The following is a 24,816-nucleotide window of genomic DNA, read 5'->3' on the forward strand; positions in this document are numbered from 1 at the left end:
ACTTTCTCTTAAGGATTTCTCAGGAAGAAGATATTAATTTGGAAGAGTCTTCCCTTTTAATTTGGAAATTAAGTTCTCTCTCTCTCCCTTTCTCTGTCTCTCTCTCTGTCTCTGTGTCTATCCAGTCATCTATCTATCTATCATCTATCTATCTATCTATCTATCTATCTATCTATCTATCTATCTATCTATCTATCTATCTACCTATCTACCTACCTACCTATCTATCTTCCTACCTACCTATCTATCTACCTACGTACCTAGCTACTTATCTATGTCTGTCCACATGTTCTCATTATGTTGCTGAGGCTGGTTTTGAACTTGAGATCCTTATGTGTTGGCTTCCTGTGTAGCTGGAATCAAGTCTAGCTAAAACCACCATTTCCTCATTGAACCTTAATTAAGAAACTGAGTTGTACTTGGGAGCCATGTAGTACCAGAAATTCTTATTTTTAAAAGTTGGAATTTCACTTACTTCCCCAACACTGGTAGAGGAACATGGTCTTCTCTGCCTCCTCTAGGGGTTGTATTATTGACTGCGGTATTTTCAGAACTCTCTATATGATAAAGTATACTGGGTTGTATTTTTCATGTGGGTGAATTTTATGCTATGCTCACTGTATTATTATTAAACTCTTATTTTTAAAACACAGCCACTTGCACTCATTATCTATTGGTAACTCTCCAAGAGATAAAACCAAAACTACTTCAATCCAGGCTAAGGAGGCTCTTCACCAGGGCCCCATACTTTGAGTCCCCTTTCTTTGGCTCCCTTGTCTGAGTTGTCATGAGCCCCTTATGACACCATGAGAACACTCAGCTAGGTCCCCTGTTCTCTATAATAGGCCACACATTTGGTTTTAGGTACTCTGAAGTTCCTGTCCAAATGTCCCTGGTTTGCTTCTGTAGCTTGTGTGAAGCATTCCATATGTCCATTTCCCAATGACAATGACAGATCTTGTCTCTTCTAATCGCAAATAGTCTTTTCATTGGGACAGGGAAGGTGTAGATAAAATTGAAGGTAGAGGTTGGGTTTAAGCCCATAAGTAAGACCTATGAGTGCAGGATTAGTTTGGGGGTCAGGTAAGAAGAGGACTTCTGTTCTTCAACTCTGATTCTTTTATTCTTGTTATAGGTCCCTCATATCTTGAAACTTGGAAGGTATAATTGAACAAAGTCTAAAGTTAGCACATGTACCAGCCTAGCCTAGCCCTTGTCTAATACAGTACAATAATTACCTCTCACAATCTAAATACAGCAATAGCTAATATGTATTAAGTGTACCAGGCTTTCTGTTATGGAATTAATGAATGCTATGCCAGTAGTGAATAAGGAAGCTGGAAGTGGGCCTACTTCTTTTCCTAGGCTACTGGGAAGATGGCACACATTCAGACAGAGTATGCTTACCAAAAGCAGCCTACAATCTTTCAAAACAAGAAGCATGTTTTGCTGGGAGAAACTAGCAAGGAAAAACTCCCTCGGTACTACAAAAAACATCTGTCTAGGCTTCAAGACACCCAAGGAGGCCATTGAGGGCACCTACATAGACAAGAAATGCCCCTTCACTGGTAATGTCTCCATCTGAGGTCGGATCCTAACTGGTGTCATGATGAAGATGAAGATGCAGAGGATCATTGTCATCTGCCGGGACTATCTCTATTACATCCAAAATTACAATCGTTTTGAGAAGCGTCAAAGAACATATCTGAGTACCTGTCTCTGTTTCAGGGATGTACAGATCAGTGACATTGTCACTGTTGGAGAGTGCAGGGCCCTGAGCAAGACTGTTCAATTCAATGTGATCAAGGTCACCAAGGCTGCTGGCACCAAGAAGCAGTTTCAGAAGTTCTAAGGGGAGTCTGGACAATGCCCTAGAACAAATGAAGTTATTTTCCAACTTTAAAAACAAACAAACAACAACAACAACAAGAACAACAACAACAACAAAAAAACAAATGCTATGCCGTTTAGTCCTTGTATCAAAGTGGATACTATTATCCCAGTGTTCCTAATAAATATTGAAGTTCGGTGAGGTTAAGTTAATAGTTATGTGAGAAATTGGCCTGTAGACCATCTGTCAAGACCCCACATAACCATACCTCCCTAGGAAGGCTTGGCTCATGGAGAGACTGTCATGACAAGGAACATATCTCCTCCTGTCTTTGATTAATTCTGAATGTGACACAGTAAGAAAAAGAGGGATACCACAACAAGACAGCAGACCAAGTCTCTTTCATTTGAACAAGACCAGAAGTACATCAATATTGTGATGTGGATCACATTTGTAGAGGACATTTTCATCTTCTTTGCAGCCTGAGGCAATGGCTGTCAGTTATTCTTTCTAAGATTAGTACTTTCTGCATCAGAGATATGGAGATTAAGGGTTCTGGGCAGGACTTACTCACAGATGAATTTGATTTTCTGTATGTAACTAAGATTGGGCTTGCAAAGCATTCCTTCATCTAAAGTCTCATGGCTATGGTTACTCAAAACCTACTGATGTGCCTACGGGCAGTTTTCTTAAGGTTGCAAGTAAGACCTTCAAATTTACCAGTTCAAACATGTTTTGTCTCAACTGACCTCATTCTAGCATGAATTCAACACACGGAAAAGTGGTCGTAATTAATAAATATTATAAAATTAATTGGCAGTTAGTTTGTTGTCTTGTTGGTTATCCTTGCTGCTTAACTGAATAAAAAAAAAATGCTGAAGGAAAATAAGTAAATGTGTGAGCACGCAGCCTCACTAGGTGCCATCCATGGTCTACAAATGACTGAGTTCTGTAAATAGTCCAAAGTGATATGGCTAGAAGTCAAATTGTTCCCCCAATGCCATTTTACCTATCTGGTTTCCATCAGCTTATAGGCACAGAGCACTGTCCTGTTCACAATCTCACATGACTTTTCTTTGTGTTTAGTGAGCTACACTGTTGTAGTTTGAAGGATGTTTCTCCATGTTCCATCTTTCTTCCAAAAGTTGCCCCCGGATACCCATGGAGTTCCTTTGCTTGATTCATGTCTTCTTCCTAGAGAGGAAGTCCTTTCCATTATCTCCATGGGCGCCCTATTGGTTTTCATTGCTTGGTTTGACTGTTTGGGTCACAAGGTTTTGTCCAGCTGGCTGTGGGATCTAAGGTCAAGGATCGTTAAGGATGAGGAGAGCTGTGGAGCCTCCCAGAAAGGACACTTCCTTGTCTATTCATGCTAGTGACAGAAAGAGATCTGTCTTCCTTCTTTTGAGGGTATACTGTGTTGAGGAGAAGCCTAAAAATATTGCAATAAATTTGTTGCTATGAGTGGCACCAAGAAAGGGATGAGGAAGGGAGGGGCTGACTCTCAGCAGGATGGACCAGAGAGAGGGCAGAGAAGCCAAATGGTCTCAGGGTTGAATTACACCTGTACTGCATCTTGCTGCTTTGTTTGGACTGGGCAGATGTAGGAGGTTTATCTGCCTTTACCTCATCCTCTGATAGTTCAAATCCAAGACTTTAATGATTATCAAATCCCGTCCACTGTGCTGGAATGTGTGTGTGCTTGCGTGTGTGTATCGTGTATCAGGCTAGAGCCCAGCTCCTCACACATGCTCTGAATGTGTTCTATCCCTGAGCTACTTGCTGAGTCTAGTTCTTTGATGCTTTCTCCAAACATGAGTAAGAGCAATGCTTTTTCCTCTTCACTCAGGAAAAATAAACCAACACTGACTCCATTAAAGATTCACCAGCCAAAGGTGGGCAGAAATAGAATATAGTTCGACCACTGTAAAAGAAACAATTGAACCAATAAATTGACAATAAATTGACAATTGAAGCCAATAAAACCAATGAAATTGGAAATGGCCAGTGTTGGTGAGTCAGGAAATGACCCATTAAAAACATTTTTTAACTTCTTAAAATTCAGGGAGAACATTTTTAAATTTTATAATTATTGGGGGCCTCAAAATATTCCTAATATCGGTGAAATAAATAAAAACATGATAAACATGAAGTGTAAACTGCTAACACCCCAATCTGCTTCTCTGTTCCACGCCCCTTCCGAGTCCCCTCGCCCGCAAGAGAGACACAGGAGGCAGTGTTCGGGTAGTTACTACAGCGAGGCTTTATTCTTGTATCAGCTGAAGCGGAAGACCCCAAGCCCGGAAAAGGCACTGCTCATATGCACCCTAGAGTGGCGTGTTCACTTCTGATTGGCTGTTCACTCATCACCCCATATTATGCCCCGGGATGGGCAGTGACTTGGCGCGCTTTTGCCTCTTGCACCTGCGCAGTTTAGTTGTTTACTTGTGGGAGCACCGGATGCCAGCGCCATCTTGTAATGGCGAATGTTGTCACCGCTCACCGTGGCTCCCTACAGTGGGGTGTTACTAAATCTCTAACACATGACCTTCTGCCTCTGTAGAATACCTCTGTTTATGACAATGTCATTACCTCACATGGTCATTTTGGTTTTTGTTGGTTGGTTGGTTGGTTGATTACAGCCTTTGGAGGCATGCTCTTACTATCCAGTCTCAGCTACCTGATCTAAAGTTAGCTGTATATATAGCTCAGGATGGCCTTGAACTGGTCACCCTCTTGCCTCAGCCTGTCAAATGCTGAGATCACAGATTTGCACCCCTTTGCTGGGTATAAATTTGTTTTTAAATTACAATTAACCAGAATTAATTAAAAATCAAAATATACCCAAGCAAAAATAGTAATATCATGATAATATATTATACTATATCTATCTATCTATCTATCTATCTATCCTAAACTTCTCTTAATGTTTCCTATTTTTAAAAAAAATTTATTGGTTATTTTATTTATTTAACATTTCAAATGTTATCCCTCTTCCCAATTTCCCCTCTGCAAACCTCTGATCCCACCCTCTCTCCAAAGTGTAGCTGGCCTGTATGAGGATCGAATCCACAACCTTGGCATTATTAACACCACACTGAGCAACTAAGATAATCAGTAAGACATGTGTTTCCTCTTAAATTATACAAATCTTCTGTTTTGACAAATGACTTGTGGCTTGTTTTTCTGCTGCATGAGAGGATGGTCAGGCAGAATGAAGAAGGTCTGTTGTACTTTGTGGGGTAGTGGGAAATGGAAAATCTTAGTTGGGAACAAAAGGCAACAAATGGTTTGTCATATTCATCATATTCTCTTAATTGGCACCTTCATAACCCTATGAGAAATGTGTGGGAATGAATTTACAGGCTCTTGACTAAGGCCAGAGGAACTGACTTAAGGACTAGGTTGAAGGCATGGCTATGACAGACCCACGCTTTGGCTACCTAAGAGCAGCTGTGAGCAGGCACCCGTTTGTTCAGTTGCTTGACAGAAACCTGGACTCTGTGGTGCCAACATTAACCAGAGTTGAGACGTCATAAATTCCTTGATATGAAGAAAGGGAAAGAATCCAAAGACTGTGAGATAGGAATGCTGGAGCGGATTTATCATGTGTGACTTTCCTTCTCCCTCCCTAACTATGTCTCCTGGGAGAGAGCAAAGGACACTCCTCTGGCCACAGTCTGGAGAAATACCTTCCCAAGGGAAATGCAGCAATTGCTGTCTGCAGCCTTTGGGTACTGGGGAGAGATTAGGTTGATACAGGCTCCCTGGATACAGTTGAATTTGGAGGCTCAGAGTCTCAGGCAGACATGAGAACTCTTCAACAGCAGAAGAGGAGACTAAAGGAGACTTTTTGTTGTTGTTCCTTCCCAGGCAAACATTGCTTTAAGCTAGGCAATGAGATTTCTCCAGGTTCATTTTCCCAGATTCAAGTCTGAACCTTGAGGAAGTAAGTGAAGATGCCAGAAGCAACGTGTTTATCAGATACCTTGGGATAAGAACCTACCAACTCAACCCTACTCCATTTAATTTTTCATAGCTTTCAAGGCTGCCTAGCCTTCAAACATCATGACCTCCTAACTCATGAGCTAGAACCCAACTATGCTGCCCTTGATTTAGATCCTTAACGGGCCCAAATTTCCCCTCGAAAAATTTCTAGGTGCTGTTTGCTCAACCCTGTCTGGACAACTCCACACAATCTTCAGGTTTCAGGAGAAACAGCTCTGTCTTGTTGGGCCTTTCCTCTTACAGTCTATGTGTGTTCCCTTGTAATGCAGTGTTAGTTACATCTGAGTTTGGATGCTTTCTGTGTGCTTTTACTTCTATAGCCTTTCAAGGAGGAAAGGAGTAGCTTTGCTCCCTGTATCTGCTTGGAAATTGCTATGTATATAGTGTTCTGACTGTGTTCCTTCTCTTCTGTAATGAGAGTGTCTTTACATCTTAATAAATATAAATCTATAAAGACATTTTTAATGATACCATAGTACTCTGCAATAAGGATTATGACAATAATAATAGCAGTCTTCTTTTGAACATTCCTCCCAGTCAAGCCATCTCATACAGGCTGCATGCATATGACCTGCTTAATGGCTTATAGACTCTATATTCCTACATTGCAAGTGTGGTGTTGGAAGCATAGAAAATGAAGTTACCCTTTTCAGAGTCTCATGGCCAGCATCCTGTATCATCAGGACCTGGACCCAAGCATTCTGTCCCAAGATTCTATGGTAGGCTTTCTCACATTTATCCAGCATTCTTGCTGATGTATGTTAGGTTGGATCTAAATTTGGGCATCTCTGAATACTGGAATTCACCCCCATTATCGTCATATAATTATCCGATGCTATCTGAAAATATTTTATTTTTTTCTGCTAGATTGAACATCCTCCACCAGCAGCATGAAAACATTCTTGCTCACATATTTGTATTTTAGTATATTCAATTTAGTATACAATGGACAGATGACACAAAAATACATAATGCTACACTTAATTTGTACAATAAGAAACTTTTTGGTGTACGTGAGACATATTTCTGTACATGATAAGTTTCATGCAACATTTGCTACTTAGACTAAGAAGGATCATGGTTACCTGCAATAAAAAAATTTAATTCTAAGTTCAGTTTAACTGAACATCCTACATTTGTCTGGTCATGTTTAGAAGAAAAAGATTCTTCAATTTAAACTTCAGCTCACAAACTTAAGATGGCCCCATGGGTAAAGGCACCTGTTGTCAAGCCTTGACCACTAGAGTTCAATTCCTGGGATCCATGTGACAGAAAAAGAGAACTGAATGATAAAAAGAAGAAGAAATAAAAGAGGAAGGATATGGCTCCTGCTAGGTGTGGTGGAGGACAAGGCTTGTTGTAGATAAAAGGGAGGCATAGCTAGAGGTGGGGACATTTGGGAAAGTCCAGACTGAACATGACCCTGAGCCAGGCCATGTGAGTAGAGGGGGCAGGGGAAAGGGGAGAGCCAGACCAAGAGGGCAGGAGGGAAAAGGGTAGACCAAAAACAAGCTGGTAACCAAAATGACTGGGTTTTATAGGGAAGGGCAGCTGAAGGAAAGGCAGCCCAGCCTGTAAGCTGAAGTAGTTAGGGGAGAGGCAGGAATGCCAGCCACACCCTATAATAGGTAGGGGACTGGGGGATGCTGGGAGACCCTAGTGGCCAGGTCCACTTTGACATGTTAAATAGGCACCTCAGTTAGCCATTTGTTCCACATTTTGAGATCTAACAAGAACAAACTTCTAAAAGTTGTCCTCCCCTCCATCCCCCTTCTCTCTCTCCCTGTCAAAGAGTTAAGTGTGATGTTATTCCAGCTCACCTGTCCATAGAAATCATTGCAAGTAAGGCCTAGACTATGAAAGCAAATATGCATTTCCTGATACCAGTTAGTGCACTGTTCATCGAGGACAACGGGGCTACCAGGACATATAAGATGAGGTGGCAAGGATGATGATAAAGACAGGCATATTGTTGGCTTGAGTCAACAGTATCCAACGTCAGATAGGAGAAGCAGATAAGGATCCCTAAGAGGACCCCTAAAAATGAATAGAATTTAGCTCCTTTAGAGCTATTTGTTTCAGGTCTATAACCAAACAGAAGCAGCACAGCCCCTAGGGTTGCCATTGCTGTTGTTGGAGTCTGAAGTATCAAGCAGAGAGTGATGAGGAGGCAAGAGCTTGGGGGTCATGGTAGACACTGAAGCATGACTGTGGTCATGGTTCTTATATATCTGAATATTCTGTAGAACATAATTTGAATGGGATGGTGTACAGCAATTGCCTCTGAATTGAAACATTCCTTTCAGGGAGGAAGAGGGAGGCTCATGAAACTCAGGAAGCAGACAAGCTTCACAGGTTAGGAAAGCTGACTCAGTATTCCCAAGGACCCTTGCCAAGGGAACAAAAGCAGTAAGCAACTACTGGGACAGTGCTGCCCAGCTGAGTTGTTGAGGGGAGATGCTCCAAGCTAACGGGCCACCCAAAAGTCGTGGCGAGACCTCCAAAGACGCAGCTTTTGTGAGTTGCCACTGGTGTCGGGCCTTTTGGTGATCCAGCTGCCTTTGAGTTATCCTCATTCTTATAATCCCTCACCCATAATTCTATAGGCAACCCCAATAAATCTATTGGTACCTGACAGTCACTTCTCCAGTCTGTCATGAGTTGTCTATTTGGGGTGATAGATGTGTTTGTGTCTTATCTCTCCAGTAAAAGTCTCATAGTAGACGGCGTGGCAACTTTTTCTCTCTCCTCCCAATCTGCTAACGCCTGTGTTCTCTGTCATGTTAATCTTGGTGTTCAGTGCTCCACAAACCTTTTCATATATATCCTCCTTCCAATAGCTTAGGTGTCCCTGTCCCTCAGGGTCCTGATATTGTCTTGTCCAAACACTGATCACCGTGTGTCAGAAATGTCTGCCCACAGTTCTTCTTCCCTTCAGTACCTTTGTAGCCTCAGCTTCCAATTCTATTTGGTTTCCTGGATCCTAAGTATTTGTTCCAGTGATTACTGAGGCCCAGGCATAACAAATTGCTAAGTTCTACTATTGGACAACATTCTGTCTGCCTAGAACTATTGTTAGTCTCTGAGACCCAAATTCTATCAAAACAGGTTCTGTGATGTTAATTGCTCTGTTTATTTCGAGATCTAGATATGAACTTCCTTGACTGGATATTTTTGCTGGATATATTGTGTCTCACAGTCTTTGGGCAATGGTTGACTTCTGCTTTAGGACTTGTTCATCCAGTGGGAACATTACTCACTTCCATCTCTGAATCTTAACAGTGACAGGAACTGCCTCGGCTCAATGAAACTCTAATATGGTTTGTTCCATGGCTGCCAACATGGGCCATTTTGTTCCTGTCTCCCTCTACTAAGTTTCTGACATACTTTATTTAGACCTTTGTATTTGCCCAGGTTTAAGCTAAGGCTCCATCAGGGGCTGATCTGACTTCTCCCACTCTCAGTTTCTTGGGAGGTGTTTCCCCACATCCCTTCACTGCAAGTGCATTAGCATCTTCTTCTCTGAATTGATCTGGCTGTTAACTGTACTGTGATGGACAACTGGGCTCTGACAGTCATTTGTTCCACCCCCACTAGTCTCACCGGGTTAGCGCTGTTTGGTGACAGATAAGACCATGAATACAGAAAGGTTAAGTGCTTGTCTTAAAGCTGCCATTAGCTAGGATGCATTGGAGTGCCTGAGATTCACATTCCAGTTGCCATGTTTTCAAAGCCCATATTCTTTCTGACCCTGGCTTCTCTGCCAACATGGAGCAGAACCAGGGCAAGCCATTCCTGGTTTATGAGTTACCACTTCCTACCCTCTAAGTGGAGTTAATAACAGGTTAATAAGAGCAACTTCTCAAGATTGTTGTGCAGATTAAGTCAAATTATGTAAATTAGGCTCCTAGCCCAGAGCCTAACAGCAACTCTGCAAGAAATACTACCTTCCAGCCAGGCTGTGCCCATCAGATTCTATGTTCTTAGCCAAGAAGAATCTGCTTCTAGAGACAGGGCAATGAGGACTCTTTCCCCAAACCACCACAGAATGGCAAAAATGGGTGCACTGAAAACATCTTCCTCTAAGAATAGTCTCAGGCCTGCGGTTGATACCTGGGAGTCCAGGGCTTCACTATCCCAGGCTGTAGCTATTTGGGAGAAAAGCTTTTTGGGGGGATAAATCTCCTTTTTGGTATTCCTTATCTTCTCCCCCATCCAAGTATGCCCATAACCCAGCTCTGAATTACGAGGCCATAAATCTCGATCACGAATTTATTGCCATAATTTATCAGCTCCTGTTGCTCAATGGCCAAGTAGTTAATTTTAAAATGAAGTGGGGCTGTTTTCATTAATACCCTTGCATTAACTACCTATCAAAACACTCAAAGACAATTAATACCATGTTGCCAAAGTACTGAACCAATAAATATCCCCAGTCTTGCCTTGTCTCTGGCAGATAAAAGACATCAGACACATCCTTGTTTTAGTGGTCTCCCATTCTCCTCCTGCCATAGCACGAGGGATGCTTACAGTTAAGAACCGTATTAATTGTCTGGACCAGCCCATAACATGAATGTTAAGGCTGCTTCATGACATCTAAGTGAGGTCTTAGGGATATCACAGTAATGAAAACATGCCTAAAAGTAGATGGGTGTTGCTGGAGGTCGCACATCATCCTTACCACCAGCTTTGGCTTCCAGGGCTTCTCAGAAAGTGAATGTCCTCCATCTGGCAAAGCCTGTAGTCCAGGTTGGTTAGTGGTCTGAGGGGTGGAGTTCATTTCATAGTCATACAGCCTTACTTACAAGAAAATCTGGTAACTCTGGAACCACATGTGAACCTCCTGCCCCATGTTCACTTGTTATTCTACCAAGGCAGGGCTGACACTTCCTGCAGTGGTTTTTCTGGGAAGCCTGTTAATGCTACCTGCCCATATCAACTTATCTCATCATTTCTTCCTCAGTCTGCGGGCCTACTGTGTTCAGTGGAGGTGGGGCCTGGCCTCTTGGCTGCCCTCACCTTTGTTATCTCCCCTTTGTCAATGTCGTTCGCACGAAAGGAGGAGATGGAAATCAGATTCGCCTCCTTTAAGGAAAACAGCCCTGGCAAGAAAATCAGGCGATGCCTTAAATTGCTTTTATTGCTTTGCCCTCTTTTTGTTTAAATAATTAAGTTCAATGTGGTAAAAATTCAAAACTGTAGGATTGCAACTAGAGGATACTTAGTTCTCAATTCTAGAGAGTTAGTTCTCCATCACCCAGGGCTTAATGTAGTTGATTCTTGCCTCCTGTACCAGTTCACTTTTCTCCTTTACATGTGCCCACTGATTGTTTCAAAGTATAATTGTTCTTTGTAACTTTTCTCCCTCTTATTTGTTCATATAAGGCTATATTTCCCCCACAGTTCCTCTCAAACACACTTCCATAACCAATGGCAACATAGACTCGTGGGCCTCAACTCTGACCGCACACAAGACATTTTAGGAACATAAAATACTGTTAGATTTTGCTCTTATTTTTTTGAACATTGGCCTTATTATAAGTAAACCATTAATTTTGTTTGTCTAGTTATCCTCATTTCTACGTGCATGTGCAATTATTCCCTGGAATAAATTATAGTATATATCCCTTGATATTCTAGAATACATATGTGGATTCCTATACATAGCCCTTATCATCACCCTTGGTATAATTTAATTGAAGTGGAATTTCCCAGTGAAATCATTGCACATTTTATTACATTTTAAGAATTTAGTATGTGCGTGCATGCGTGCGTGCGTGCGTGCGTGCGTGTGTGTGTGTGTGTGTGTGTGTATGTGTGTGTGTATGTGTGTGTGTATGTGTGTGTGTGTGTGTGTGTTATGCTACAGTGCATTTGCATTTGGAGGGAAGAGGACAAGCTGTGGAAGTATTTTTTTACTTTCCACCATGTAGGTCTGGGATATTGAGCCTTGGCTATCGGGTTGGTGGCAAGTGCCTTTGCCTACTAAGCCATCTTGTCAACCCATACTGCACATTTTAAGGTTGTTGACATGTGTGGCCAGATCCCCCTCAAAATGTCCCAGCTTACACTTCCTGACAGCTTTCATCTCTAACATGGAGTCTCCAGCTTTGCACATTTAAGAGAGATGGCAGCACCCCAGACCCTCATCCCATCTCTATGTCTACTGCAGAAGCCTCTCTCCTTCTGCTTAGGGACCCCTTCACCCAGCCTTGCTGCCTACTATTACCCACGTCTCAGGGCTTTCTTGTCTTGCATTTTTCTATGAGGCTTTCCCACAAATGCTGAGATTTGGATATGGCTTGTGTCCCAAGTATTCATGTATTGGAGGCTTGGCCCTCAGTGTGGTCAGCTGAGAGATGATATGGACCTTTTATAAGTGGAACCTGGTGGCAGGTTCTTAAATCATTGGGTTCTCACCTTAGAAGTGATTTGGTAAAACATGTGAGAACTAAAGCTAGATTATAAATAATAAAATGGCTATAAGAGTTAGATCCTGGCCTGTGAGTGGCTCTCAGATCTCTGTCTGGCAGTATGGTGTCTCCTGTTTCCCAGGCTCTGGCCATGATGCTTTGTACTCTTTGGTCCACATCAGAAGCTGAATAGTGGTTCCACATGATCTAGGACTTCCAGCCTTTGTTCCCAGAGTAACGAGATTATAGATATGTGCCTACCATGTTTAGCTTTAAATATGTGTTTCTTGCCTCTAAAAGGAAGAAAAAACAAAACAAAACAAAACATTTCTTGACCATTGTGATGGCCTGAATCACGTTACCATCCTTAGATTGATATGGTGAAGTCCAGACTGTATTTGTAAATAGATTCTTAAAGAGAGAATTAAGATAAAACAAGGGTGTTGAGGTAGACCCTGATACAATATGAATGTATCTTCATGAGAACAGGAGATCAGGACAAAGACAGGACCAGGGTGATGTATGTGCACACAGAAAGCTGCTGTCTACAAGCCAGAGAGAGGGACCCTTTGGAAACCAAATCTTGACACCATAGTCTTGGACTTTTAGCCTCCTAAACTTCAAAAAATAAAATTCTGTTGTTTAAGGTACTCTGTCTGCATGAGTTTGTTTCTTTGTTCTTTCATGCAGCCCAGGTTAAACTCATGTGATTCTCCTGCCTTCACACTCCTGTATAGCTAGATTCCTTCTTGTAGAAAAGCAGTTCCATTATGATGGTATAACTAAATTCTTTGAACGGACCCAAATCATGGCCAAGTTGCTTAAAGTAAGCTTTTTTATGTGTGTACGTGGGCTGTCTCTCCCTAAAGGTGGGGTTCAAGAAATCAGCATTGAACACAGAGAAGATAAAGGTTTGAAAAGATCAGGAGTTGGGGTTTTCAAATGGGAGATTTGGCAGGCAAATAGGCAGGGTTACAGAAGCAGAGTGTAAGTATAACAAGGTGCTCATAACAAGACAGTCATAACAACAGGTGGTCATGACAACAGGTGGTCATAATACCTTTTGAAACAAAGGTATGGTTGCCCCTTCCTGAAACAGAAAGAACAGAACCATTTGTAGTTAAGGCTACAGATAGGGCATAGCCCAATTCTTTAGAAACAGATTTAATCATAAGCAGGAATGAATCTAGTTTGTCTTTAGTATAAGATGGCTTTTAAGTCTTAGATGCAGGCAGGCTGATGTATCAACTGCTCTCACACACTTTCACCCTTTGCTCCCTCCATATCCCACCACAGCCTGGCTTTTGCTTCTGCTATAGAAAATAGCTTCTAAGGTTCCCTAAATATTTCCTAAAATAGTTTTCAGCACATCACTACAAAGAGCACCGTGATCAGTGATGAGCTATACGTGAGAGAGCATTCAATCGCTGTGACAGAACACATCTTAAAATCAACTTAGACGAGTGAGATTTATTTTGCCTCATGGTTTCCAAGACATCCATCCATGGTCAGCTGGATCTATTGTTTCTGGGCCTGTGGAGAGGCAGGCAGTCATGCTCACTATAGAGCAGTTGGTGAATGGCAAGTAAGCACACAACAGGGAGAAAATGTAGCCTAGGAAGGAAAGCTCGGTGTCCAACTTCTTTCAACTTGTCTCTACTTCCTAAAGTGCCCATCATCTTCTGATATTACCACCAAAAGGGGCCAAGGCTTCAGTATGTGAGCCTTTGTGGTCATTTGCAACCCAAACCATAACCACGTAGATAAGTGGGTGTTACTGTTGGAATTTTTTGAGAAAGAGGTTCCAGCTCAGTCTGCCAGTGTAATGAATAAGCCCTCCATGCTCCTTTCTATCATGTTTTTGTCTTTTTCAAGTTTGGGATGACTGGCACACACACATTAGATTTACTTGGAAGCAGGGAGCAGTGTGAAGCTTTAGGCAGTCTCCCAGGTCTGGACGTGTTCATGTAGAAGCAGCCTGTGTGCAGTGGTTTGCAGCATGTTCTCTCTCTAGGTGTTTTGTGCTCAGCCTTCTTCTTTTTTTTTTTAAGTAGCAGAACCCCACTACCTCCAACGCTGTTCACGCTGTTTAGGATCCTGTGCAGCTCACTGATTTTCTTCATCTTCTTTCAGCTGCAAAAAGCCCAGTATTGGGACCTGGTGTCTGATGGTAGAGTGGATTCTATGAGCCTCAAGAACTACTTGAACTATTGGCAAAGAAGTCTGTGATCCTGGTGTCTGCTCTGCTCCGGACTCTACCATTTTCATCTCTACCCCTGGTGTCTCTGGTGTGGCTATAAGGGTTCTTGGCATTTGGTAATAATGCTAATACCATTCAGAAAAGATTGAGCAGGGGGATGACTACTAAGGCAAGCACCCAACGTGAGCAGGGAATTTAGTCTCAGTGTGTCTGTCATCATCTGGGGTTACCTCCCTTTTTGGATAAAAGGACTTTAAGTGATTTTTTTCAAAGACCTAGGGACAGGTGGTTCAATGTATTTACAGGTAGATTTAGAGACTCAAGGTGCAGCAGTGACTATCAAGCTAACCAAACAGAGATGCAGCTCTTTGACGAAAGAAGGAATTTGGATCCTTATTTAGGGTGTGAGTTGTTCATATCACACCTCCACAAGTACCAGGCCAGGTGCAGCAGGTGGGGGAGGTAGGCGGCAAAGGGACTTTCCTAACCAATCCATCAACCAAATTGTGCTTTATGAGAGCTATGTGTCAGACCCTGGAGGCAAGAGGCCAGTCTCCACCCAACTGGCACCAATCCCCTCTCTCCAGACTCACCAACTTTTCTCAGTGCCATGCCTGCCTCTGCAGCTGCCTAGGCAGTTCCTTGGAAACCCATCTCTCCCTTATTCTAACACCTCTGCTTTCCTAGTCTCATCTGCCTGAGAAGTTCCTCCTTGGTATTCTGCTGCTTTGCCAACAGTTCAACAAACTTGCTTTTTGTGTATGTGCTTTGAGTCTCATCGAAAGGATTCAGAGCTGTTCCTGTTTTAAGCAGGGTGAGAAAGCCAGGCACACAGTGGAAATCCAGGATAGTACCAAGCAGAATGTTGTAGCAGAAGAAAGCATGCAGACACCAGCCCTACAAACTGTCTTTAACTCTTCCCCTTCAGCCAGATTCCTGGGGTCTTTCCATAATGCCCCCACCCTCTTCTAGGAGCCTAAGACATTTGATAGTTACTTGACTTTGGTGACTCTTAAACACTGAATTAGAAAGTGTCCCAAGTTCAACCCCTAATTTTCACTGTGCACACTGTAAACAGATGTGGGTACTAACAGGAGAGCCAATTACTTGCTGTCTCAACACACACAGCAGAAACTTCCACTCTTTCTATTTTTCATATCCTTCAACAACCCAAGGATTTTGCTTTCTTGTAAGCTTAGCCCCACACTTTTTCAAAATATATGTTGCTCAGTAACTTCAGTTTTAAAACATATACACTTCAGGGTAGACCAGTTTGCTGGCCCTAAGTATGAACTAGAACACACACACATACACACACACATACACACACACATACACACACACAAATATGTAGGTGAAACCCAAGGACCCATCCAACTTTCTTAACCCTGTGGATATGGTGAATTTCTTTGAGTTTTGAATGTTAAATGTTTTGTGTTACATTAATTAAGCCAGCCTGGTTGTGCTTTGTGTTTCTACTATAAAATTTGATTTGGTGATTTTTGAATCTGTATTCAGGAATGAGTTTTCTTTCCTGTTAGATGAGTTTCAGTCAGATCACGTGTCTAGGGAAGGACTTCTCCTTTCCTGTTCTCTAAAGAGTCCTGAACTCCCCGCAGCTTCTTCAGGTGTCTGGTGGCAGTGACCACTGACGATCTTAGGACCTAATCTTTCTTTACAAGAAGGTTTTAAAATATCTTTGTGCTGTGACAATTCAGACTTTCTGCTTTGTTTGCTGTCAGAACTCATTCAGAATCTTCTTATTACACTGTTCTTAATGATTGTTGTATCTATAGTTAAATCTGTACACTCCTGACATGGCTCATGTCCACTTTATAATCCTTGGTAGGACATTGTCTCAAGAAGAACTGTAGCATTTCAATCTACCAGTTGTAGCTTTGCTAATTCCTCCTCTGTGCTTTTTTAAATCTCTCCTTTGTTTCTCTTTTATTTTCTCTTGCTCTCCACTCTTCTTGGGCATAAGTTAGTGCTTTAAACAATTTTGAGTTGAATCCTACTGTAAAGCTCCCATCCTTAATTACTTGCTGGTATATACATTCCAAGCTATATGGTGCTAACTATGGTTTAACTAAACCTCTCACATTTTTTATTTTTAACTTAAATACAGTTAAATTTATCCTTCTATTTCAATGATGTGTTTTCCTAAATTTTTTGCTCATTTAAAAATGTGTATATGTACCTTTTAATTCTGTTAGATTTAATTGCTCTTATATACATTTTACAGGCATGTTTCTTGTCTGACATAAGCATTTATTTTTCTAGTCTGTAAGTAACCTTATTTATCTTTTCATAGTGTTTTTTTTTTTTTTTTTTTGGACAGCCCAAAGATTTTGTTTTAATAGAGACCAAACAAACTTTTGAAAAATGAAGCATAATTTTGCTATTGAATCTTAAGAGACTTTTACAGCATTCACCGTCACAAATTTTTTTTCTATCATATTCTAGGAACCTTATAATTTTAGGTTTTCATTTAATTCTATAGTCAATTTTAACTTAAACTTTGAACAAAGTATGAACTGTACATGGAGCCTTCTTGCTCCTCCCCACTTCACTTTTTCAAGCAGGCACACAATTTCCCAGCACCGCACATTACGAAGAGACTACATCTTCTCCATTGCGTTGCCTCTTGTACATTTGTCAGACATGAGTTGACTGATTTGTGTCAGCCCATTTCTGGGTCCCGATCTACTGATGTCTGTTTTGATCCCTTTGCTACTATGGTGCTGTCTAGGTTATTAAGCTTTATAATAAGTCTTGAGATTGCGTAGTGTGGGACATCCAACTGTGTGTCTGTCTTTTGAAAGTGGTCTATTCCAGTCCATTTGTCTTTCTTTACAAATGTTGAAATCAGATTGCTGCTATGTATAAGAAAATGGTGTTGGGGTTTGTACTGAGATTGTATTGACTTTTTATAGATCAATTCACAAAGAATTGCCATCTTAACAACACTGGGGTTGTCAAAGCAGGAATGTGGCGCATCTGCCTTATTGAGGCTTATTTCGTTCTTCAGTCTTTATAGTTTTCAGCAAACATATACTGAATATATTTTATTGCATGGCATGTAAGTATGCGGGGTGCTTTCTTAAACAGTACTTTAAAACCGAATTATAGCTGTTTGCTACTATTTCATAGCGGCGGAATTGATTTTGTGTGCTGACGGCGTCACTGTATTGGAATGAATGTATGTGGTATCCCTGACATCTAAATTCATACTGTGAAGTTCTGATAGCCAGCATGGTGATATTTGGAGGGCAAGTGTTTGGGGGTTAGTGAGAGTTAGATGAGGCTATGAAGGTTTGGGCCCTTTATGTTGTACTTGGAATCTCCATGAAAAGAGACCCCAATGCACATGTGCTCTCCTGCCCCACCTTTCTCTGGCACACACTAAAAACATGACATATAAGCACACAGCGACACCACCTTCGGGTCAAGAAAAGAGCTCTGAGATTGAAAAATGATGCTAGTGTAGTGATTTGAATAAGAACAACCTCCATTGGCTCATATAGTTGAATGCTTTGTCATCAGGGCATGGAACTGTTTGGAAGGATTAGAAGGACTAGCAGGCTTGGTCTTGTTGGAGGAAGTCTGTCACTAGGGGTAGATTTTGAAGTTTCAAAAGCCTATGCTAGACCCAGGTCTCTTTGCCTGAGGATCAACACACAAAGCTTTCTACTGCTCCAGTGCCTGCCTATAAAGATCTCCACCATGATGATAGTGGACTAAACCTCTGAAACTACACACAAGCCTCCAAATACATGCTTTCTTCTTTCCTTGGTCTTGATGTCTCTTCACAGTAATAAAGCATTGATTAAGACAAGTAGTGTTTTGATCTTGAGTGTGAAAAATACATTTCTGCCACTTAAACCAACTTTATTATGGTATTTTGTACACGTGGATAAATTTTTATTCTTGTTTGTTACTTCTGGAAAATTCTTTAGGTAGATACTTTGCATTATTTTCAAAAAGAATGATGTAGCCTGTGAAGAAGTATAGCTTTAGTTCTCTTCAGCATTAGTTATGATATCCTGTCGAGCTAAACTGAAACCTTAGGTGCTGGGAACTGAACTCAGTTCCTCTGGAAGATTAGCAGGAGATCTTAACCACCAAGTCCTTTCTCCAGCCTCATGATACTAATTTATAAAAATTAAAACGTAGGCTTTGTTCTTATTATTACAATAAATTCTAATAACTTTTGCTGTCTTTTGCAAGTGGATAGCAGGACCTCTATGATCTGAGTTGCTTGACCTCAGATAATTGCGAACAAGCTTTATGTTTTAAGGCAAAGAAACAGCATTTTTCTCTGTGTTAGAAAATCACTTCAGCTAAATCTATTGATTATGAACCCAGTTACAACATGAAGCGTGGAGGCAGGACTTTGAGAGAAGAGGTAGAAGAGACCTAAGAGGTGTTTCAAGAGAACCTAGGAAAACTGAGTTTTCAATGGTACTCTCTGTGCTATAGGTCTCTTGTGAAGACTGTAGGAAGGAAAGATGCTGTCTGTAGTGTAGAAAAGCTGGCTCAGTATGTTACCATTGCTACGTCTTGGTGGAAGAGCTCAGGCTCAGCTTGTCCTGGAGTGACTAGAACTGCTGGGTTTTTTTTTTGTTTGTTTGTTTGTTTGTTTTTTAAATGGAACAAGGTGGATTTGGTCAATGCACAGAACATGGCATCCACCTGAGACATGTGCTCAGAGGAAAGGCTCTGTGACATGACCAGACGGCAACCATCTGTAAGCCAAGGACACTTAATTTTGGAAGAACCAAACCTGCCACCCTGGGTTTAGATTTTTTTAGCTTCATGACCTGTAATAAAATAAATTTCTATTTCATCCTCAGGGCTGTGGTCCTTTGCTAAGACCACAGAGAGATGGAATAGAAGTTAACAGGAGGCAGTACCCTTTGTCAATGCCATTAAACCCTGGTAAATGGGCAGTCTTCAGAATCCAGGCTCAGATTAATAGGCAGAGGACAAATGGTCAAGTAGACAAATGCAAAGAGAAGAAGAATTCACTATCATTTCTGTCAGGAAACCAGTAAGTCATTTCTTGTGGTGACTTGAGATTCCATCTCTCTCTCCCTACTTGTACCAACCTCCTAGTTCATCCTCCTGTTACTTACAAGTTGGCGTTGTCTCAGAGCATCCAGGCTGATGACTCGAGACGAGCATGTGCAGATTCTCTGCCTTCATTGATCTGCACGTCAGAGCTGGGCAAGGGAAGGATGATTTAACGCCCGTTTTCCAAGAATGACGGATTCTTTTTTCAGCTCTCACCAAGGATCAGACAAAGGAAACGGGCTTCACCTGTAACAGGAGGGGCTGTGTTAGACAGCAGGGAGATTTATCAGGCAAGGAAGCTGAGTGCCCTGGAGTGAGTTATAGTCTTGCCTTACCTGGAGATCTTCAAAGTAAGATATACTTCCTCTGACAGGCACACTCAGGGGCGGTGCTAGGGTGGGATGCCTCGCCGGAGGCAGGGAAATAGACTCCAGCGACCTTTGAAGGTTGAGTCCGGCCGTCTGAGTCCAGGATAAACTAAGATGGGAAAATTTATGGTTTTGACATCCATCATGTGAGTGACTATGAGGCTCTGTTGTTTCAGAAGAAAGAACACTCTGGCTTGACTGCTCTATCCGTCAGGGTTCCGGCAGGAAACAGATGGCATAGTCAATCTAAAATGATTTGAGAGGGATTTAATAAAGACACTATTTACAAAGGTCTGGGCACGATGCAGATAATACAGGACAGAGCAGTACTCCAAGGCTCTTAGTGCCTGATACAGAGACTATCAACTATCTTTAGAGAATCTGTAGTGTTCCATTGAGGAATACTGCCAGCTAGAGTGGTCCCAGGGCCAGCTCCCTAGAAGAAATACACTGAGAAGCCTTGCCTCCTTCTCACCAATCTATTCAAAAGTTTCACTTGATGATCTCAATGGAAGTCTGATATAGAGGAAGCCCATTGACTTGGACCAAACCAGCTGGCATCCAGAGTGGACAGAAATTTGGGAAAAGGTGAGAAGAGATTTGGAGAGGTGAATAGATTTCTCCTCCTCCTCTTCTCGACTCTGGTTTGTTAAGCAGACTTCTATTGATGCCTAAATGCAACTGACATGTGTATGCCACTCCATGAACCTCTGAGTGGTCATGGAGATCAGACTCAAGGAATTATTAAAATAAACAAGACAAGAACGTTACTAAACCATTTTAGTGCCTCTGTGTGTACTCATCAGAAAAATGTGCATAAGCCCGTGGTTGGGATAGATATGCAAGTTCATGGAAATATTAAGGATAATATACAGTGTCAAGAGGGCTCCCTCAGGCATGTAAGCTGTTATTACAATCATTATCCTTCTTAGTATTCATGTCTCTCAGCCGGTCTCTTGAGATTTTTCTCTTATCTGAAGACTTGGACTGGCTATCTACTTTCTGCAGCTGCCTGCAATGGTTTGACTATGTCTCCCCAAAAGTTGGAAACTAAATCCTCAGTCTATGATATTTGGAGGTGGAGTTTTTGAAAAGCATTTGGGGTGAAATGAGGATGAAACACCTCCGCTGGCATTAGTGGCTTTCCACAAAGGACAGGAGACCCAAGCTAGCTTTCTGGCTCAGTTGTGCTGTATAATAAATACCCTCTGCTGGGCCCTGATACATCAAGAAAGGCATTCATCAGAAGCTAGCCCCATGTGATTAGCCTTCCCAGCCTCCAGAACCGTGACTAAATACATTTCTACTTTTTAAAAAAGGTAGTTATCCAGCCTTAGGTATTTTGTGATAGCAACAGAGAACACAAAAGGACACAATCTCTGTTTCCCAACCCTCTGTTTCCTGGCACCAGTCACGTGCCTGGTTCTTTTAAGGCCAGTGTATAATTATTTGGTTTGCAGGTCTGCTTCCTCTGCTGAACTTTGCTCTCTGCTAGGATTATATTGGTTTTATCTTTTTTGATAGCCTCAAATTTTGGTACATAAGAGATAGTTGATAACATTTATAATGAAACCCCAGGGATCTCTAAGGATCCAGCAGCCATAGAGGCTGAGCAGAGAATTCCTCTCCTGAGTGTTGAGCAGAGTTACTTACCGTATTCTGTTTTAAGGTGAAGCTGGCTTAAAGAAATTGTCATCAAAAAGAACAAAAGAAGACAGAGGTCTTGTCATTTACTGGCCTCTTGGTCTCTCTTTCCTCTGTCGGAGAAAAGGTACTCTTTAGGGGTATGGCTGGCAACGAGTGGTTTCTGCAGCATGTTTTCCTTAGGTCCAGTGATTATTTTTCCTCCAGAGTTTTCAGAATCAGAGTTTAGTGTATATCATGAATAATACTCAAGAAAGCTTTGGGATCGCATCCGATTGAGTCAACTCCGAAGTCAGGAACGTGCTTCTGGCTTAGTGTTAGAACATGTTGTTTTAGTTTCTTTCCTAATGCTGTGAAAGAACACCATGAACAAGTCAACTTATAAAAGAAAACATTTAATTTGGGGCTAATTACTCCAGAAAGAGAAAGAAAGAGAGAGAGAGAGAGAGAGAGAGAGAGAGAGAGAGAGAGAGAGAGAGAGAGAGAGCACTAACTGGGAATGGCATGCGTGAGCTTTTGAAACCTCAAAGCCTACCCACAATGATACCTCTTCCAACAAGGTCACACCTCCAAATTCGTCCCAAACAATTCCACCTACCATAATCTCACCCACAAAAACTCTTTGATACAAATAAAATAGGTCTTCAGAACATTAGCACCAGGAAAATACAAAAGCTGAGAGGGCATTGAATGCAAGTTCTTTCATATATGAACCTTACTTGGTTCTTTATTTTGACAAATCATTAAACATTAAAAATAAAAAATTATATGTACTGATTTTCTGCCTGCCTGTGTGCTTGTGTACTGTATGTAGTCAGCATCCTCAGAGCCCAGAAAGACACTGGATCCCTTGAAACTGGAGTTACAGATAGTTGTGATCTGACATATTGGTGCTGGGTATTGAACTTGGATCTTCTAAAGACCAGAAAGTGCTCTTAACTGCTGAGCCATATTTCCAGCATTCAAATCACTAAAAATATTTTGAGATATTTGGAAGTATTTTAATGCTGATAGCTAATGATATCGAGAAATTTTATCAACATTTTGAGTTATAAAAAGTGGTATCTCTATATTTCATAAAAGAACCTTGTCTTTTGGAGATGTAGTCACAAATAGTAATGGAATTATGTAATAACTGAGATTTGCTTCAGAATAATCTGAACATGGATAGAAAGAAGAGAAGGGGCAGAGAGTTCAAAGTTGATTGTAAATCGATAGATTGTAGATAAGTATTAGTTTACTTTCCAATTCTAATTTTATACATACATGGTATTTTTCTATAATTTTCTATAATGTGAACCAGACATGCAATCCAGCTATTCAAAATGCTGATGCAGGAAGACTACAAATTTGAGGTGCTCTTGGGCTACAGAGTGTGTTCAAGGCTAGCCTGAGTTGACCTGGGCTAGCCTGGGCAAATTGGTGAGATCCTATCTCAAAATATAAAATGAAAAAAGGTCTGGAGAAATAGCTGAGTGGTAGTGCATATGCTTATCATGAATGAGGATCAAGATTCAATTTCAAGTAACACACACACACACACACACACACACACACACACACACACCAGTAAGAAAAACAATTACTTCAATTGTGTCCCATGAAATGAGCATAATTTGAATAGGCCTTGTCCAAAGGGTAAGGTGCTCAAGTCTGAATGCTGGTTAGATTAAGAGGAGGCAGGAAAGGCATAGTGATCTGGGAGAGAACATGAGCAGAGACATGGAGAAGAGCAATAATGAATGTAGTGTATTCTTGGGAAAGATGGGTGGACATCACTGGGGAAAAAGAAGTGGCTTTATTGGCAGAAGGTGAGCACTGATGACACTAGACTAAGCAGTGTGTGCATGGAATGAGCTAGGAGAAGCCCTTGTGCCTGCTGTTTTATTAGCAGTGTTGGCTGAATAGGACTGGAATGCATACTGAATGTGCTGGATGCAAAGCAACCATGGGTTGGAGTGATACAATTCAGAGAGGCTCCTTTCTTCTTTACAATCCAAAGAGGCCCTGCTTTCTGCCAGTGGCCAGTAGGACCTTTCCTACTTGGCCATGTTCATTTACCAATGAGCCAGAACTTGAAGGTTTAACAACGATGACTTGACACTAACTTCTTTCGGGCTCATTTTCCTGCTGATAAGAATCAGTTACTCTGTCGGCCAACCTTGTCCAGGAATCTGAGCCAGGGATGCCCTGGAGCTGTATTCTCTCTAGACGACTCTAATGCTTGATGTTTGTCTTTCCCGGTGCTTTCTCACTTGTGTTTACTGTACTCTTTGGACTCCTTTCTCCAGAAAGGGAGACATTACTATATTCACTTGGCAGGTGAGGAAACTGAAAATCAAGGTAAGAAATAATTTGTTTAATATCCTGTGGCCAATGAAAGAAGAGAGTGGGATTCTCCCAGCTTTTTGGTTTCTTTGCACTCTCTTTTCCTTCTGCTTCTCCCCATCTCACTCCTCTTTTTCCTCCTCCTTCTTCTCCTCTTCTTCCTCCTCTCCCCACCGACTCTCTTGAGACAGGATTTGTGTAGTTTAAACTACCTACAAACTCATAATCCTCTCTCTGTCTCACAAATTCTTGGATTACAGGCTTATATCAATCGCCTCACCTAGGGGGACTCTGGTTTTATGCTCAGTTTCTCTTTGTAATGTCTTTGTCCTCCAGGGTGTCAAGGCTACTTTCTTCCAGGATGAACCAAATAATACTAGGTTCTTACGTGACTGGGTGACTGATACTCTGCTGGGTGATCTACTTGCATCAGTTGTTTTCAACTCTTCTCATGGTCTCTTACCATAGGCACCACACTCACTCCCATTTTGTAGATGGAGAAATCGAAGCCCTTACTATTGCAGAGTTCAGAAAATAAGAAATCAAGATGCAAACCCTAGACTACCTTTCTTGAGCTATTTCTTCTTGCTTAGTTGAGTGAGGTTTCAGAATTCACCGAAATGAAGGCCTGGGAATGAACAAGAAAAGGATTTCCATTACAAGTGCACTTAAATTTTACAGTGGGGTCCTTTCTTTGGTTATGGCATTTCCACAGCATTTATAATATGCTAGGCTAAACACATTTCAATTCATCAGATACCCATAATGGTCCTGTAACAATTATTCTCATATAATCAATAGAGAAACTGAGGCACCAGCCAATGCCATAGAGCTAATAAAATGGAGAGCAAGAAGTCAGCTGAGCCAGTTTGGTACTTGAGTTTATGGTCTTGATTATGTTGTTCCATGTGCAAGCACTGTGCTGGCATACCACCAGATCGAGATGGC

The 24,816-nt window shown here is 41.5% G+C and overlaps 1 pseudogene; it reads left to right on the forward strand.

Annotated features, from left to right (window-relative positions):
• The first annotated feature begins 1,377 nt into the window (after positions 1 to 1,377).
• On the forward strand, positions 1,378 to 1,852 carry LOC117709326 (small ribosomal subunit protein uS17 pseudogene; annotated as a pseudogene).
• The last annotated feature ends 22,964 nt before the right edge of the window (positions 1,853 to 24,816 follow it).

This window comes from Arvicanthis niloticus, chromosome 5 (genome assembly GCF_011762505.2).
Source record: "Arvicanthis niloticus isolate mArvNil1 chromosome 5, mArvNil1.pat.X, whole genome shotgun sequence".
Taxonomy (NCBI): Eukaryota; Metazoa; Chordata; class Mammalia; order Rodentia; family Muridae; genus Arvicanthis; species Arvicanthis niloticus.